The 19,213-nt window shown below is 43.4% G+C and overlaps 1 protein-coding gene across 6 annotated transcripts in view; it reads left to right on the top strand.

The window, feature by feature from the left end:
- Nucleotides 1–19,213, top strand: part of HTR1F (5-hydroxytryptamine receptor 1F) — a 197,381-nt gene that overhangs the window by 154,555 nt on the left and 23,613 nt on the right. The gene's annotated exons all lie outside the window — the stretch shown is intronic.

Below are 19,213 nucleotides of genomic sequence, written 5' to 3' on the forward strand. Positions count from 1 at the left end.
TGAATGTCTTTCTGAAGAGATGCTCTAGCTCAAAGCAGAAGTTATGGGCTTCATGCAGAAATTATTGGGTGAGGTTCTTTGGCCTATGCTATGCAGGAAATCAGACATAATGGTTCCTTCTGACCTTAAAATCTATGAATCTATAAACTGAGGTTCAGGCAAAAACAAGTAGCTGACGTGGTTCCCTTTGGCTAAGGTTAACAAATACAAGTGTGAAAAATGTTGTCTGTCATTTTTTAGAAAATATGGTTCTTTCACATTCCCCTAGATTACCATAATTACAGTGTTTATAGGGCTCTTTAAATACAGCAGAGCATTGATTTATGCCATATAAGACTAAGCCCAGGAGGAGGAAGAAATAGTTTGTTTTTAGTTTTGGTTTGGGGTTTGTTTGTTTTTTTCATTGAACCTATAGATGCCGAAGAATTAATGATACATACAGGAGGTAAAAAATGCCCTGGATACTGATTGAAGATGTGTCTTTTGTGTTTTGATCAAATGTTTTTAAAGGGCAGTTGGACCACAAAGTGAAAAGCTAAAAACTGAAGATACTGTGTGAATTTCCTAGACTGACATTTTTACTATACCCAGAAGAAAGCTGACAGTCCCTTTTTTGCTACGTAAACTCCAAATATCACTTCTGGGGGAAACAAGCAACATGTGTGAGATTCTTTAGGAAGATAATAGATAAAAAGTAACCCATATAAATACTTAATAGCATTCTTACAAAATTTTTCAAAGGCAGTTGTATTTCTCGTGATGTACCTTTTGCTAGCTGTTCATGACTCCTCTTAAGTCACAAGTGCATAAACATCAACTGTAGCAAATTGAGAGCACTAAAATGAATAAATATTCCCATATGAAAATATCCATCTGCAACTCAATAGGTATTATTTCATCATGAGCCTCCAGCACAGCCAACAAAACCAGCTGAAGTAGCTTGCAAAATAATCTCTTGTTTCTGATATTAAAGGAAAAAGGAATACAGAAGTCCATTAAAGTCTACTAACTACAACTTCTTAGTCTTAAACTAAAAAAATCTTTTAGTTTCATCTTGCTACGTAATCAAGCAAATAGTACAAGTGCCCAGGGTACTATTGGTTTGATAAGTCTGCATCCCACTATCTCAGCGATTATACTTCAGACATTCATTTGTCATGACTCCCTTTTCATTACGCATCTGAGCCGCATTCTAGGTTTATTACTATTTTTTTCCACTAAAACATTCAGCAGCTCTGCTAATGCTTTCTTTTGAGTAAGGACTGAATCTCGGGTACCATTTTTCTGATTTTTGTACGTTAGCCAGAGCACAAGACTTGGAAACAATCAAACCTCATATGCTACCATTTGTAGGTATTCCATCTTGAGGAGATTCTGCAGCATGCTTTGTGGTCCAAGGGACTGGTTAGTAACAGTAGTATGAGAGAGACTATTTGTGTCTTTAAAAACAATTCTGCTATTCTCTCTCTGACTTGGCAGCCATTCAGCAAGTTAGTGAAGGATTAACTAACACCATTATTGGCATGGGATAGATGTGGAATGCTGAAGGGAACAGACACAGTCTCACTAGCTGGAAAGAGAGTTATCTCAGGGAAAGGGCTGTGAAATAATCAGCTTGTGTTTCCAATGCCTGACAGTTCTTTTGGGCAAAACCCATCTTATTGTTTAGTCATGTGACATATCTATGCTCCCAGGATGGTGGAGGAAAGAGAGGGATGAGGTGTATTTGCTGCTTTACTGGAGAAAGTGGTGCTAATGGAATGGCTTCCCATGGTTCTTAAATGGCTCTGGCTGTGGGACCTCAGGTTTGTTTCAGATTTAGATGTGAACCAGGCTTTCAATAATTGCTCAGCTCCATAAGGGATTCTCATGCACTATGTGAGCATTTTACTTTGGCAATATCTGTGAGTATTAAATTTTGTTATTTTAGAGCTAGTCTGTGGTTGGACTATCCAGATTTTTATGACACTTTGCACCAAAGTATCTGAGTACTGTCTGTTGAAATTAAATTGATCTGCTGATTAAATTAAAACTTGACCATGATCAGGTCTGAGAGAGTGATGGATTGTATATAAAGTGACAGACCACTTGAACCAGATCCTGGCTTCTGCGCTTTTCAGGAATTCTATCTTCTTTATGTGACCCCAGTCACTGTAGTATTTGAGCACAGCATGATCTTTAATGTATTTACCCTCACAACGCCCCTGTGATGTAGGAAAGCACAGGAATCCCCATTTTACAGATAAGGAATTGAGTCACAAAAAGACTAAGTGACTTGCCCAAGGCTGTTTATGGAAGAGGAGGAATTGAACTCGGGTGTCATGGCCCGGGCTAGAGCTCTAACCACTGGCCCATCCTTTCTCTCGGGGTCCAGAGGATGAGGAGGGTGTATCATTGTCACTGTGGGGAGGAAATGGCTTCAGGCAATATGGGGCTAGTGTAAAAAACCCATTCTGCAGTCACCAGTTTCAGGCCCAATGCTGGACTTTCTGGAGGAGTTGGGTGGAACTCCTGAACCTCTATATTCCTGAAGGAAGAGGGAAGATGTTCCATGATATTTCCTATCTGGTCTCTTCCAGGAGCCTGGAAAATGTAGTGCACCCTGGTGGCTTTATAGCGTTGCTTGTGGGAATTCAGGACAGAGATGCTACTATGATTTGAGACTGGACCATAAAGACAGTTCTCTTCATTATGCTTTTTATATATATGGCATACTTTGTATAGAAGGGCAGCAAAGTTTTTGTGGAAATCATTGTTTTACTTTGAGTAAAATGCGTACCTTTTTAGTTTACAGCCAAAGTCCCTTCCTCTATATGCTGGAAAGCCTTCCTAGAATAGCAAGCAGCCAATCTGGAAAAAGATCAGCAGTGTGGTTGATTCATATCATCAGACAGTGGCAATTTTCATGGTTTTATTTTAATATGTATATTCTTATTGTGGCCTTTATGTATGTGAAAATGTATTGTGGTGTAAACAAGATCAGACCCATCATGAAAGCCTTACTCTGTTAGGGTGCCGTACCAAACTGAAAACCTAATTAAACGTGGGAGCAGTTATCATTGGGGAGATTTGCAATCTGCCCCTCTGAGTGAACTGAATCTCCTTTTAATTTATTACTGCATGTCATTGCACAGCGGATAAATATTTTTCATAATGTTTTTTAAGGGTCTACTGAGGAGAATCCCTAAACTGCCACTGAAATGGTATTCTACAAGGGCACAGTAGTCTGACAACTGCAGTATCTCACTTTTTCTGATTTCGTTCTCAATTTACAGTATAGAAAATTATCACTGTCTCCATCAGCATTCTCTGAATCTGTCAAGAGAAGCAAAGCATCATTTGCATATAAACATTTTTTTTATCATCCCAATTTTTATACTCCTCACTGGTTGATACCCCTTCCTTCCATTCCCCCTCCTCCACCCCCATAAGCACAGCAAAAAATTGAAAAGCCAGCATAAACAGCAGAAATAAGAACAGACAGCCTTGTCTAGTACCCATTTATTTAAATTGAGGTTAACATGCAGTCCCTACATGAGTACATATCATAAGATTGGTATATAGTAGTTTAGTGAATATTCCAGTTGCATTTAATAGGGTCATCTTATACATACATAACCATGTGTATCATAACACTGAAGTTACTGTGTCATAATTGTATATCCCACATTATTTTTATGATTTGTTGGAATAAGACTCCGATTGTATTTGACTTAAGTGTTTGCTTACATTTATTCCCTATACTATACAGAACTTCTGATTGATCTATGTGATACCACCTCTTAGTGGTTTAAATATTTGTGATCTGCACATTTATCTGTATACAGTGGGCCCCTTTAATTCCTATCATTCTAAAAGAGGTTACGATTTCTTGAAGAATTTCCCAGTATAGAGATAGGAAACAAATGTATAGAAATGACACACTGGTTCTAAAGGGAAGAAATGTGTATGCAGTGTGCAATTTTTAAAAGACAAAACAGACTGCCTTCATTAAAACCCAATCATATAGTAATGGCATAATAAAAAGCTGCTTATTCCTTGCTTCTAATGTTACGAGCTTCCCTCAAATACTGCTGATCTTTAGATTATGCACTCAAATCCAGTTTGATGTGTACTATGGTTGTAGGGCTCAGAATGCTTGAAATTTGTGGACCAGATTTGCTGTGCTCCCTCCATTGCTATCTGAAAAATGTATAGGATCAGGATTGAGAATAAGGCTATGTCTACACACCTATGCTAAATCGACATAAATTAGTAACTCCAGCTACGTGAATAACGTAGCTGGAGTCGACATAGTTTAGGTCGATTTACTGCAGTGTCTACACCGCACTGGGTTGACGGGAGAGTATCTGCCATCAATTTACCTTGCTCTTCTTGTTCGGGGTGGTGTACCGGGGTCAACTGGAGAGCAATCTGCAATCAATTTGGCAGGTCTTCACTAGACCACTAAATTGACCCTTGGTGCATCGATCGCTGGAGTGTTGATCTGGCAGTAGTGTAGACATAGCCTAAGTCTTTTCAATACTTTTAAGACAGCAGGTACAGTGGGGGCTTTCCTCCTCCCCCTTCTTTGGCTGTCAATTAAAAATTTTGCACGTTCCTAATAATGCTGTACTCTCATAACATCCTGTATGATTTGAATTGAATTGCAACTAGTTGCTGTGCAGATGACTCACTTAAGAGGTTTTCTTCTGGACAGCACTGGGTACTTGTCTGACCTGGATTAAGCACAGTGAAGGTTAGCACCATGGCCATCCCCAGCTAAATTACAGTGATCAGAGAAAAAAATTATAAGCATGTGTTCTCATTAAAATTGTATTTCTGACTCAGCAAATTCAAAGGGCTTGAGAATACAATTTAGCTGTGCTAATCTGCTTGGTGATTAAGTTTTTTCATTACCATCAGATATAACAGGAAAAAGTCACTGGAATAAATGATCTCAATAATAGCAATATTCTCCTTCTGCCTAATGCAATCCATTTTAACTGTCTTTAAGGTTAATAAATATTGCAATAGAGGTCAGGCAGTGACAAGCTTCCGAACTGCAGCTAATTGTTGTAGAAAAATTTTGACCTAAAAATATGGGGAACTAAATGTTTGTGGAAAGGAGAGAGCTTTTATGCAATACATCTTATCTCTTCAGATGCTGGCTGCTCCATTAATTTTATCTGTTCCAACAGCTTCTTGTAATGAAGAGAGTCATTAACTGAACCTTCAGGGCTCAATTATCCTCCTTATGAGGAAAAGTAGTGGGAGGCCTGGGGAGGAGGTGCACCACGCATGTGATAATGCCTGGAGCATTAAGCTTTCCAATAATGCAGAATGGATCATGCTGGGCAATGAGGCTTGCTACGCTTGTATTACAGGTGGAGCCAGATTGCCCCCTTCACAAATTTGATTGTGTAATGGATATGATGGGTCTATGGTGCCACCTACCCACCCATAAACTTCTATGACTAATACCAGTTTTGGGCCCCACACTACAAGAAGGATGTGGAAAAACTGGAAAGAGTCCAGCGGAGGGCAACAAAAATGATTAGGGGCCTGGAGCACATGACTTATGAGGAGAGGCTGAGGGAACTGGGATTGTTTAGTCTACAAAAGAGAAGAATGAGCGGGGATTTGATAGCTGCTTTCAACTACCTGAAAGGGGGTTCCAAAGAGGATGGATCTAGACTGTTCTCAATGGTAGCAGATGACAGAACGAGGAGTAATGGTCTCAAGTTGCAATTGGGGAGGTTTAGGTTGGATATTAGGAAAAACTTTTTCACTAGGAGGGTCACGAAACACTGGAATGGGTTACCTAGGGAGGTGGTGGAATCTCCTTCCTTTTGAGGTTTGTAAGGTCAGGCTTGATAAAGCCCTGCCTGGGATGATTTAGTTGGGGATTGGTCCTGCATTGAGCAGGGCGTTGGACTACATGACCTCCTGAGGTCCCTTCCAACCCTGATATTCTATGATTCTACCCCTGCAGGCTGTGCTAATTTTACCCCCTGGTGCTGCTTAATGGTGACAGCCAAACAATAGCTGCATCTTGCACAAGTACATTCTCTTAAGTTATACAAGTCTAACACTAGACTTTTATGCTGTCTTCATTCTTCACTCTACAAAGAAGTAGTTGAAAGAAAACAAAGTTACTATAGATCTTGGCAGAATTAAACAGTGTCAGATGTATTCAAACTATAGACAGATGAGCAGCAGTATAATTGTACGGCAGTGTCATTCCAGTTTACCTCTGTCCAGAACAAGAAATTCTTTGACTAAACTCGACAACAAAGCAAATAGCTCACCTAGCAGTTTAGAATATGTGGACAAGGCTGCAAGTACACTTACCCCATAAGACTGTTTTGGAAATTAAAGATACTAAATGTACAACTACGGTCTATAATAAGTAGTGGTTTATGCAAAGAGCATGCCCTGCCTGTGATCTTTTATTGCTGCCAGTTGATTTCCAAATGAAGTCCTAGATGTTGATTTTGCCCTACCGAGCTCAAAAGACAGGCTTGGCTTGTTTAGAGACCCCCCCTCTTTCCTTGTGCGATTCCATGGCTTTTGTGATCATCCAAGCTAGCTGTCCCATGGTTTTAATAAGGCAGGGCTACTGGAAGGGTATTCTCAGTGAGGGATCTCTCTTCAGACAAAAGCCCAGATTCAGTGGCCTTCAGGGCATGTGCAAGGCTCATCTCTTGCCTGCGCATTGCTGGTAGTGGGTCCTGAGAAGTGCCTTGATGCAAATAGCTGGAGAGATTGTTAAAAGAAGGAACCATGTGAGATTAAGACTTTCTCCTGAGTACCTCACAATTGTCTAATGTTTTTAGTCTCAACCCCCCAGTCAGATGAAAAATTGAAGCACAGAGAGATTTACCTATGGCATAGTGAATTGAACCCCATATCCCAGCCTAGTGCCCTAACCACTGGATCACCCTTCCCCTCTAAGTGCTAATGTAAAACTACTGGAGAACAACAATGCAGATAAAATAAACAAGAGAAAACATTCATAGGAAAATACCATCTATAAATTTTAAAAAATAAGCTTGGAATTAGATAAAAACCCAAGTGTTAGACTTTTAAGGGAAAAAACAAAGAGATAACAAGGATGAAAGGTAGTGTAGAGAATCAGAGGAGTCATTCCTACAATTTTAAATTTGCAGGTGTCTGTATAAAATATATTTATAAAATTTTGTAACTAATTATACAGGTTAATTAATGTAGCTTGTGATATAAGGTGCCATTTTATGTGCAATGAATCATGGTTGTCACATTTTAGCTGGTTGGGATGTTGAGGGATCCTATATTAAATGGCCATTTAAGAATCTGTATAAGCGATAGACTTGAGGCGAAATAGCACCGTGTGTAACACCCGTACAACGTGTTTTCTCCTGTTCATTTATTTAAGTAGGTTACCCTTGTACTGAAAGCATCAAATGATAGTCACATACATTTACTGAAAAGGGAAAGAGGTGCGATCAGCCACTGAATTATTTGCTTGTCACTTGTGGAGCCAAAAGGGAAAACGCTAAGAGAGCCATACTGGGATTTTGATAAGATCATTATAGTTCAGGAAAATATCACTTTGTATTTATCACAGACTTGTGTTTTATTCTTTTTAGAGTTACATAAACTTTCTGGTAAAGTATATGTATTTTAATTATTCAATATTTGTGTTCTGATATGCAAGTATGATGATTTTGAGTAAATTTCTTCTCCTAGTGAGAATATTTGTTGTGTGATAATGTGTGTTGCTTCCCTGTGGTTCACACAGAATATTCTTATGAGATTGTTTAGTTTAGTGATTTCATATTCCTTATGAACATTCAGTTAAATTGACTGCCAATGTACAAATCAGGTAAAATCCTGCATTTTCTGACCACCAGTGGAACCCCTTGACCACAGAGAAGTGAAAGATTTCTTGAGCTTGCATGGGGAAGGGGAGGGCACACCTATGTACATCAGGTAGCATGGTTGCATAGGGAGTCCGGTCACATTCCTGCATAGCAGGATTTAATTTGGAGAGCAGGATAGGAGTTCAGGCTGCTTGTTGTGAATTCGCTGATCATTACCGTCGCCAGATCAGGGCCACACAACAGGGGTGAGTGCAACCTCACGGCAACTATGCAGATGTTCTTCCAGAGGATTTTTTTCTCTGTTCCCCCATCCTATGAAATTTCACTTTACCAAGCCGTTGTAGACCTGAGTGTTACTTACTAGGTCTCAATCATGTCTGACTCAGCCAAAGCAGTAGGATGGATTACTCAGGGCAAGCTCCACGAAGTGATTTAGGTTCTTGACTGCCACTTTATGTATCCAAGTCCCAAATTTAGATCCTTTAAACCCCTGCTCAGCTGCCACCTAATCCTTTAATTGTACCATAAATTCTGCAGGTGTCTAAGTTTCCAGTAATAAAGTCCCCATGGCACCTAAATTTCTGCTGATAGGCATGCCCAAAGTCCTGACACACCCAACTCTGAGCTCATGCCTAAGCCCCAGCCTAATTCACAAACTAGGCTTTCTCCACCTGTCTCACCTGCAGTGCCTGATCTGGTAGACTTACTCAGAAGCTGCCTTAAAGATGGCCTACTAGCTTGGGCCCTGCACAAAAGAGAGGAGGCTTTGGTGGCGGCAGCCTAAATCTCTTATGTCTCACAGCCCATTGGTTATAGCTCTTCCATGGCAAAGGAGATCTATGTTCAGATCCCCACTTGGCCCCATTCAGAGCAGGAACTTGAACTCAGCTTTCCTAGGTGAATGCCCTAACCACTGACCTACTGAGTCATTCTCACTATCTCTGGCTCATTGTGTATTTTGTACAAAATAGAACAACTTCTACAGGAGAGATTGAAAGACTCACCGTAGAAGAATACTCCATAACCCAATGGTCAGGGTGCTTACTTGGGTGGCAAGAGATGTGGCTTCAAGTCCCTGCTCTGAACTAGGGAGAAGAAGAATTTCAACCAGGTCTCCCACATCCTAGGCAAATGTTCTAACCACTGGGTGCAAGAGGGGTGCCATCACCACCTCATGTTTTTCTCAAGAAAAGCCCTAATCCAGTGTGGGAAGCAGGCCTCAGAGCCCAGGCTCCAGGCCAGAGGTGGGCAAACTACGGTCTGTGGACCACATCCAGCCCATGGGACCATCCTGTCTGGCCCCTGAACCCCTGGCCCCTCCCCTGCTGTCCCCCCTCCCCCACAGCATCACCTTGCTGTGCTGCCAGCACTCTGGCCCACCGCTCCTCCCGGGTGGCGTGGCTGGCTCTGGCCAGGTGACAGGACTGTTAGCTCCTGCTGCTCTGAGCTGCATGGTAAGGGGGGTTGGATAGGCATGGGAGTCCCGGGGGGGCCTGTCAGGAGTTGGGGGGTGTGGATAGGGATCAGGGCAGTCAGGGGACAGGAAGCAGGTTGGGTTGGATGGGTCGGGAGTTCTGAGGGGGACAGTCAGGGGCCAGGAAGTGGGAGGGGGCCAGGCTGTTCGGGGAGGCACAGCCTTCCCTACCTGGCCCTCCATACAGTTTCATAACCCCACTGTGGCCCTCGTCCCAAAACATTTGCCCACCCCTCCACCAGCCCAAGCCCACGCGTCTACATTGCTATCTTTAGCTCCTGTCAGTCAACCTCGGCTCAGGCTTGCTGCCGCAGGTGGGGTGTTTTTTTGTTTTTGTGGTGTAGACGTTCCCTAAGTGGCCTCATTCATTGTACAGGGAGCCTGGACATCTAACTTGGGACTGTGGATTCTGTTTGGTGGCACGGCACCTACAGCTAGGTGTTGCAATGTTAAGCCTAATTGTCCTTTGTGCATTAATTTAGAGGTGGCCAATCTATGACAGGCAGTTCCTGCCAGTGTTCAAGTGGTCTGCATAAACCTCACACCTTTTCCATCTGCTTTGATATTGTGTTTCATCCCCATCTTCTTGAAATCTTGTCCTTCTTTGCTTTGCATGACTCAGGGCTAGCTACACTACATAACTTCGCAGTGCATACTGGCAAAAACAGTTCTTTTGCCGTTATAGTTAAATCACCTCCCCCAGTGACACAGTTCTGCCTGCAAAATTTTGTAGTGAAGACCTGGACTCTTTCGCTCCAGGTTCTCTTCAATAATGTTAGTCATTCCAGTAGGTCCTCCCACACAGCTATGTCTTTTGCTCACTCCTTTTCTTCCTCTACATACACTCTCTCTGAAGAGCAGTATCCATTCATAAGGCTTTAACTGCCAGATCTGTGCTGGTGACATACAGGGTTTCCTCACCCCTCCTGACTTATTTCCCTCCAGTCCTGCATCTCACCTTGTCTCTCCAATAGTTCCTGGATCTTGTTTTTCTATGCAGGAGATCCATTTCCAATATGATACAGTAACATTTATAAATTCTAAGTGAGTCACTTCAACAAAACTTAATCATGCTTGTATAGTTAAAAATATGAACATTCAAGAATTACATTACATACATACATCTAAAATATGTAATCAGTACAGTTCATAAACACCAAAATGATTAGTTATACTGATACAAGTTTTCCACTCCACCAACACAGCACGCTATAAGAACATCTAGAACTCTGGCCTATCCAGGTGTACCCAGGGAAAATATTCCGTTAAATCTTTGCTACTCATTCAGTAATAATATATAAAATCAGGAGTATGCATCCAACAAGGTATATCCATTACAGAACAAAACAAAGGGGCGAAGTTAAGGCTGGGTGAGTGGTGTAATTGTAATGTTACCAACTAACAATTTTATCACAGGTTTTACAAAAAATTTTCTTAAAGCCCAACTCCTGTAGCCAGGTGATCACAGGAGAATCTCTGGGAAGGCGGCGGGAAGAGTCTCTAGTTCTCCTGGTTGTGGGTAAAAGCTTGAAAATGCAACCCAAGTGCGTACTAAAGGCTCAGAAACCAGAAGACAAATGAAAAAAACCCCAAAATTTTGTTTTAAAATCTCATGATTGAATGCTTAGGGTTGGCAATGCTCAAATTAGGTAGAGTAATGAAGGATGATATGGCAGCGTAGAACTGGCAGGATCCCTTAATTGCTCATTTCCAGACATGCTAACATTGTATATTCTTTGAAGCTGCAGAATGTATGTAAAGTTTAATTTTGTGGTACTGTTAGACTAATACCTTCGAAGTACTTTCCACCATAATTTCTTTTTGTAGGCATACTAGAGCTATCAGTGGCTGGGTAGCGCTATTTAAAGTATGGCAGGAGGCCTGCAGAGGTATTGGGCCCTGTCCCCAGGTGCAAGAGGTCCCGGGTGATGTTGGAGTGGAAGCTCACTCCACATCAGCTCCTGGCCTGGCTCCCTCTCCAGCGCATTGGCTCATACCACAGCTTGTAGGCAGGGTCTTCCCCCTGCAACACTTCACACCCCTTTCTGCAGCTATGCCTATTAAATTGTTTGTGCACTAATTTTGCTGTTCCATAATGAAAGAGCGTTCAACTTTGCCTTGCAGCATTAGTTGATTTTATTTGTTCACACATCCATATTGTCTATTATACATGGTTCCAGTATACTGAAGTTCAAGCTCTCTCTCATTTAATCAATTATTTTACAAGGACTGAAGTTACAAGATTAAAAAACAAACAAATCTGGAGTCACATTTGTTCTTTTCCAATGCCTTGGGCCCTTTGTTTTGTTTTGTTTTCTTAAAAAGCAGCCATGGTTGAGTGACTGCAGTTGCAAACTCCCCTAGGAACTGACATGCAAATTAGATTGTTAGATCTTAGGAGCAGGGACTAGGTGTTTCTTAGGCCTGGTCTACACTACAAAGGTAGGTTGACTTAAGCCACTGTGCATCAACCTAGTTGGGGCACGTGTCTACACTTAAATGCGTCTCCTGCCAACGTATATGTCCCATTACAGCAACACAATACCACCACCTTCCCAAGTGGCAATGAGCCATAGTCTGTGTACTGAGGTCAACACAGTGCAAGAGTAGATGCTACATTACAATGTTGACCCTCATAGTCCTCCAGCAGCTGTACCACAATACCCGCTACTGACTGCTCTGCTCACAATTGTGACTTCCATTGCCCCAGGGTCACAGAGACCAGAAGGGCCACCTCTCCTTTAGAGCCCCCATGAATTTTTGAAATGCCTTTTCCCGATTGCCCAGCTTGGTGAGCACACCTAGCAGTTCTCCATTCTGGTGTGTAACTGCCCAGCTGACCATGCTGACTACACACTCCAGTTTGGACTAGACAAGAGACATTGGATCTCCTTGGCCTGTGGCGAGAGGAGACTGTGCAAGCACCACTATGGATCCATTGTAGGAATGTGGATATCTACAAGCTGATTGCACGGGGGAGACAAGGGAAGCGATGCGGCAAGGATCAGCAGCAGTGCTGCATGAAAGCAAAGGAACTGCAGCAGGCATATAACAGAAGGCCGCAGAGGCCAACATTCAATCCAGTGCTGAGCCTTGTGGCAAAGACGCCTCTCCTATCCCACAGACCACTGTGGAGCCCGAGTCACAAGCCTGTGGCATGAACAATGTGGAGGTGGAGGATGGTTGACATGCAAAATGGGAGGTGCAGCTACGTTGTGAGCCAGGACCTGTTTGAGACTCCACCCCAGTGCAGGGGAAGGAACACACAGGCACGCACCATATCGGCCTGGGTGGCTTCAGGACACCAGCAGCAATTGTGCTTTCTTTGCTTTTGTTACCCTCTGGAGTGAGCGAGCAGCTGGAATCATCCCGGTCTGTAGGAAATGGTGCCAGTATTCATTGCCAGCACCCTATTCTCACAGTTTCATGCAATTGAGCAATTCCCTCATTTTCTTCACTACTGGCAGGCCATACTCAGCGGGGCTGGTGCTCTGAGTGGCACTGGGCACAAGCACTCTAAAGCAGAAGTGTCAATAAGCATGCCTTATGTAAAACTTCAGGGGAGCAAGGGAAGGAAGTTCTGAATCTTAACTTTTGACTTTTGTTGTGACAGTACTGACAATGTTACGTGCAGGTGTTTTATCTGCAGCTGCTGTCATTGCAGCGTTGAGGGATTTCCCTCTCCACAGCTATGGAATGTCTGAGCCAGATAAAGAAGAGAAAGAAAAGGATGAATCATAGAATCATAGAATCATAGAATATCAGGGTTGGAAGGGACCCCAGAAGGTCATCTAGTCCAACCCCCTGCTCAAAGCAGGACCAAGTCCCAGTTAAATCATCCCAGCTAGGGCTTTGTCAAGCCTGACCTTAAAAACCTCTAAGGAAGGAGATTCTACCACCTCCCTAGGTAACGCATTCCAGTGTTTCACCACCCTCTTAGTGAAAAAGTTTTTCCTAATATCCAATCTAAACCTCCCCCATTGCAACTTGAGACCATTACTCCTCGTTCTGTCATCTGCTACCATTGAGAACAGTCTAGAGCCATCCTCTTTGAAACCCCCTTTCAGGTAGTTGAAAGCAGCTATCAAATCCCCCCTCATTCTTCTCTTCTGCAGACTAAACAATCCCAGCTCCCTCAGCCTCTCCTCATAAGTCATGTGCTCTAGACCCCTAATCATTTTCGTTGCCCATGAGGGATGACTTGTTCAATGAGATCCTGTAAGACAGTGCACAAAGGGCTTGTAGGGTGAATATTGCAGACAGTTTGAAGTAAGGCCCAGAGTCCCAGCAGAAGAAGGAGAGGGAGATGCACCGGGACATAATTTGGAATCACAGATGCTGCAGATTCTTATGGCCCTACGTGTTCAACAATCACAGGTTCACCTCCTTTTGCAGTCCATGGAGAACTCCATTACAGTGCCTCCCTTCAAACCCCTTGCTACTCTTCTACATCGCATTGGGTGCAGGGAGAGGCGGAAAAAATTGTTCATTACCTCTTACCTGTAAGTGGCTGCTCCGCGCAGGGGGCAGTAAGGGATGGGGATGGAGATGGGGACAGGCAGCTCAGAGGTGCCTACCTTTAAGATGCAATACAGGCACAGTACAGTATTTGGGGGCGGGAGGAGGGAGAATCTCTGCTGCTGCCTGACTGGTTACTTCCAGTTCCTTATGGTGTCTGGTTGACCGGTCAGCCCATAACTCTGGTGTTCGTATCTCTGAGGTTCTTCTATAGCTGAATCTTTCCTTGGTGCTGTCAAGGTGGCTGATATAGGGCTTCATGGGCAAGGGGTATTCTGGGTCCCCAGGATCACTTTGGGCATTTCAACATTGCCAATGGTAATCCACTCATGGGGAAAGGAAGTCCCGGATTGTAGCTTTCTGTATTCTTTAGAGATGCAAGCTTCATGCCCCTTCCCTGACCAGCCAGCAATGGAACATCCCTGGTAATCCACCAATGCTTGAATAAGCATACAAAAGTAGCCCTTTCTTCTGATGTATGCTTGTGGCAAGGTGGTTTGTTGCCAAATAGGGATGTGTGGGTTGTCTGTTGCTCCACCACATTTCAGGAACCCCATAGCTGCAAAACCATCCTGTGTCCTGCACATTGCCAAGAATCACTATCTTGCATAGCAGGAAACTATTTATTGCCTGACAACGGCTCCCACAGTGGAAGTTTCCACAGTACGATCGCCACTCGCATCTCCATTGTCAGTGCAGCTCTCATTCTCCTGTCCCTGAGCATTCATAAGTTCTGCAGCCACTGCTCATCATTCCAAGCATGTTACGATGTAACCCCACCAGTTACTCCAAGTTTCAGAGGTCCAGAAGCAGCACTCCACCATCTGCAGCTGCTCTGAGAATGCCACCAGTGACTTTGAATTGATTCTTGCTGTGTATGCTCTAAACTGATGAGGTTCTCCTTACGGCTCTGCAAACTCCAGAGGATCACACACTCTGTGCTTGCAACACTTATAAACAATCATGCGGAGCTGTGCAGACTCCAGGCTTCTGTCAGAGATGGTGGACAGCAAGGAAGGCCAGGTGGGTTAACGAGATATTTAACAAAGACACCAAACTTATTGAGGACATTATGGGATGGAGACAATTGCATGCTGGGAAGTTGACCCCTTGTTCCCAGTCACCCCTGCGTGACTTGCTTCTGTTCCACCATGCATTGCCAAAACTTCCCAAACCACACTGCACTGGCAGGTTGCACACTGGGATACCTACCCATGGTGCATTGGCATAAGCACTCCTAGTGAGCACACACATTGCCAACACAAAGAGCTGAGTGCGCACAAGCAATATACTAACTGCAGCAATTTTATGCAGACTTAACTTGCATCAACCAAAGTCTGTGGTGTAGACATGGCCTTACAGTGCCAAGCACAATGGGGCCCTGATACTTACAGAGGCCAGTGGGTACTACTGTAATACCCAAAACAAGTCTTACTACAAATCATCAGTTTTCCCAAGCATCTCCTCATCTTTTTATTCTGTAATCAGCAGCTTCTGCATGTTGACAAACTCTTTGTTACTTCATAATGTTCAATCCCCTTTTCTTTATATTGTTAAAGGCTGATCATAAAGGAGCTGGTCAGTTGTTTAGCCATCTTGGACTTACTGATTTTTGTCTCCCTCATTTTGTAGTGTGGTCTACTTTCTCTCTGGTATTTTTTTTTCTTCGCTTTCTGATTCACTTAAACATTTTCAACAAACCCAACTGTGAAATTTGTGTGTGCTATCTTGCACCAAAGTGAAGCATTTCAAAGAAATATTGTGCAGTATATAAAATGTCCATTCTTTTTAGCTTCTAATGTCAAGAAAAAACAAAGCTTGTGAAATGATCATTCCTTTACATTAGAATTTTCTTATGCAACAGGCTTTGAAAGTCTTCAGTAGATCTAAAGATAACAGCATCAGACTACCCAAGAATTTTCTACTTAGGCAGCTTAAAAGGGTGTGGGGAAGCTGTCTACAGGCATCCTTGGCAGTCAGAACGTAAAGCAGAATTTAAGCTTTCTTGTCTTGAAGTATTTAAAGACTTTGATATTGCAACATTATTGGCACTCTTCTGAATATCTTCTAAAAGATCACACTAGTAAGATTTCTGAGGTAAAAATAAAAAAAAGTATAAAAACTTGCAATACACTTCTAGAGGTAGTTTTATCCTGTGGCTATAATATGATTTGAGATTTTAGCAGTTTCAATGAAGAACAGGTTTCTTGGTTTGTGTGTATGCCATTTCAAGTTCTGCAAATGGTGTTAGACAAACAGCATTCTGTTTTGAATCCCCGAGACAATAATAAAGTTGTTTCTCATTATTAATTCTGAATCATCAGCTTAAATTTTAAGTCTTTCACTGTCATCTATGCCATGTGTCACAAATATGTTAGAAAATTATGCAAAGGAAAAGGCTTTGTGTGACAGTCTGTTATTTTCCTATCAGAAATAAAAATGAGTTCACCAAGCACTAGAAGTTTAAAGGCCTGATTTAATAATCAAAGTGTCTCCAACAGAAGGCCTGACATACCCAGAAGTGAGATTAATACAGAAAAGTTCCTGTAGAAAATAATTCCTACCTGTTTCTTTGGTCTACATTCAGATACCATTTCCTGCTGGTATTACTTCTATTAAAAGCAAACTTTTGTACAAAATATATTTCCATGAATTAGAATGGGTTACCCATTGTAACTGTGGCATTTCCCACCTGTTTCCAGAGAGAAATAAGCTATGTCAGCGTAATGGTCTCTGCACTCGGGCTTTTGCCAGTATAGAAATGTCGTAAATTCAATCAATCACACCCCTAACAGACACCATTATACTGGCAAGTTTCTAGCATAGACTAGACCTTAATCTACCAAAAAAGCACATGGGAGCAGCAAATAATTGCTTTCCAGGAGGCAAACCCTAATATGGGGTCTAGACAGAGTCTAATCACTGTTTTTAGGACTGTCCCTCTAAGGCACATTTCCAGGCTCAGACCACTTTAACTCCCTTCCCAGGGACATGGGATGCACCATAAAGGTTGGTTAGACCATCAGTGGAAGACCTCCTGAGCCTTCCCCCAATCCCGCTCTTGGTTGCTTACGCACAACTTCTCCAAAGTTACACCTAAGCTGTGCCCCCCCCCAGGTTACTAGTTTAACTCCTTAAGGGGTAACGTGGCAGAAAGACAAGGAACGCAAGGTGTAGCAGAAGAATTTCTGAACAGACACTCCCTTTTGGTTAGAAAATGCCAGTTTGCTGAAATCTAAATGCTCTACCGGTTTGTGGCAATTTTTGACAAAACTTTTGACAGAAACCTGCCTTTTTTTGGCCAACTCACCCAGCTGCTTCCCTGGCAGCACAGGCTTTCAGGAGCACGGGAAGCATATTTCATTTGGGAAACATTCCCAGTGTCAGAACAGGTTATCCTTTCTGAAACAAAATTTTGGAATTTCACTTCCACACAAAAAGATGAATGTTTTGGCTTTTCATCTCAGGTAGGGTGGGACTTTTCCAAAACCTCAACATTTTTCACAACCAGTTCCATCAGTGAGTCTCATTCAAAGGCTATAGCTCCAGATTACTCTCACTGATGGGACTTCTGCAAGGCATCAAACAGCTTTCCCAGGCAGGGTAACTGTCTAGAATGCAATACAACAAGCTGCCCCTGGGCAAGTTCACATTTTGAAATCACCATATCCCAGTCTGTCTCACATGAATGCTTACAGAACCTGTAAAATGGACACCATCGCGAGAAAGGAAAGCTTACCACCATATAAAAAGTCCAAGTCAATGATATTAACGATATTAGACAATGAAGAAGTTAGAGTAAATAAAAAGGGACAAAACTACGAGATGACACACTTGTATGATATGATTTGAGAAGCGTTATGTAATCTTAATGCTTATAAGTGGTGAGCTGGAGCCAGTTCGCACTGGTTCGCTAGAACCGATTGTTAAATTTAGAAGCCCTTTTAGAACCGATTTGTTCCGCGAGGGACAACCGGTTCTAAAGGGCTTCTAAATTTAACCGGCCAAAAGTGGTGCCATAGGCGCCGACTCCATGGGTGCTCCAACCCTAGAGCACCCAAGGGGAAAATTTGTTGGGTGCAGAGCACCCACCGGCAGCTCCCCGGCCCCAGCTCACCTCCACTCTGCCTCCTCCCCTGAACACACCGCCCTGCTCTGCTCCTCTGCCCCTCCTCCCCCCAGGCTTCCTGCGAATCAGCTGTTTGCGTGGGAAGCTGGGGCAAGCTGAGAAGCAAGCGGCAGTTTCCCGCTCAGGCCCAGGGAGGCGGAGTGAGCTGGGGAGGGCTGCCCGTGCTGCAGCAGTTAACTTGGGGGAGAGGGGCACGCAGGGGAACCGCTTCCCCGCCCCAGCTCACCTCCGCCCCCGTCAGCCTGAGCATGAAGCCGCTGCCTGCTTCTCAGTCCTCCCCAGCTTCTTGCCGAACAGCTGATTCGTGGGAAGCTGGGGCCCTGGGGGGGGCGGAGAAGCAGAGTGGGGCAGCGCGTTCAGCGGAGGTAAGGTGATCTGGGGCCGGGCACAGGGTGAGGAGCTGCCGGTGGGTGCTCCAGTCCCGGAGCACCCAGGGAATCGGTGCCTAAGGTGCCACTTTTGATGTGATCAGTATGGGAGCAGTCGCTCCCCTGCCCCTAGGAGCCAGAGGGACCCGCCAGATGCTTCCTGGGAGCTGCCCCAGGTAAGTACCTCCAGCTCTTAGAGTCATACGGTGGCCCACGAGACCCTCCTGCCCGGTTCTGGGGGCAGTCAGGGGGGCGGGGGTGGACAATGACCCCTCGTGGGGTGAGGAGGGAACCCGTTAAGATTTTGGCAGCTCATCACTGATGCTTATGGATTATGATAGTCTATAAAGGGAGCAAAGTGGGGATTGTACATACCAATTTTAACTTTGGCATTTTCCAGGGTTAACCATACACTGCTTAATGTTCTCCTGTTTTGCACAGAACAGTTGAATATGGCATGCTTGTGACCCCAATGGAATACTTATGAGAGCAGCTTTATCTTAAAGGTATCTTGGTGAGCAAACAGCATCTTTCTGGAGAACCAGTCAATATTTTGAAAGTGCAGCTTTCTAATTCTGTAGACTGAATCTTTGCCAGTTACAGAGTTGTCTGTACGATGTGTTGTGTAAATAGAGCTCATTTGTTGCCACTTGAATGATTTAAACTGCCCAGGTTTTTATAGATCAGACCAAAAAACCTTTTCTTCTGGCATAGCCTGAAAAGGCTAGAGAAACACATGTTTTAAGCAGCCACTGTGTTCAGTTAAGGGTTAGCCGGTCACATTTGATATGCTGCCGTGAATTATTAATGTACATTTGCAAGAGGCTTAGGCAGTGAGTGCACATGTTTTATAAAAGTCAAGTAGATGTTCCACCAACAT

Source organism: Dermochelys coriacea, chromosome 1 (genome assembly GCF_009764565.3).
Source record: "Dermochelys coriacea isolate rDerCor1 chromosome 1, rDerCor1.pri.v4, whole genome shotgun sequence".
NCBI lineage: Eukaryota > Metazoa > Chordata > Testudines > Dermochelyidae > Dermochelys > Dermochelys coriacea.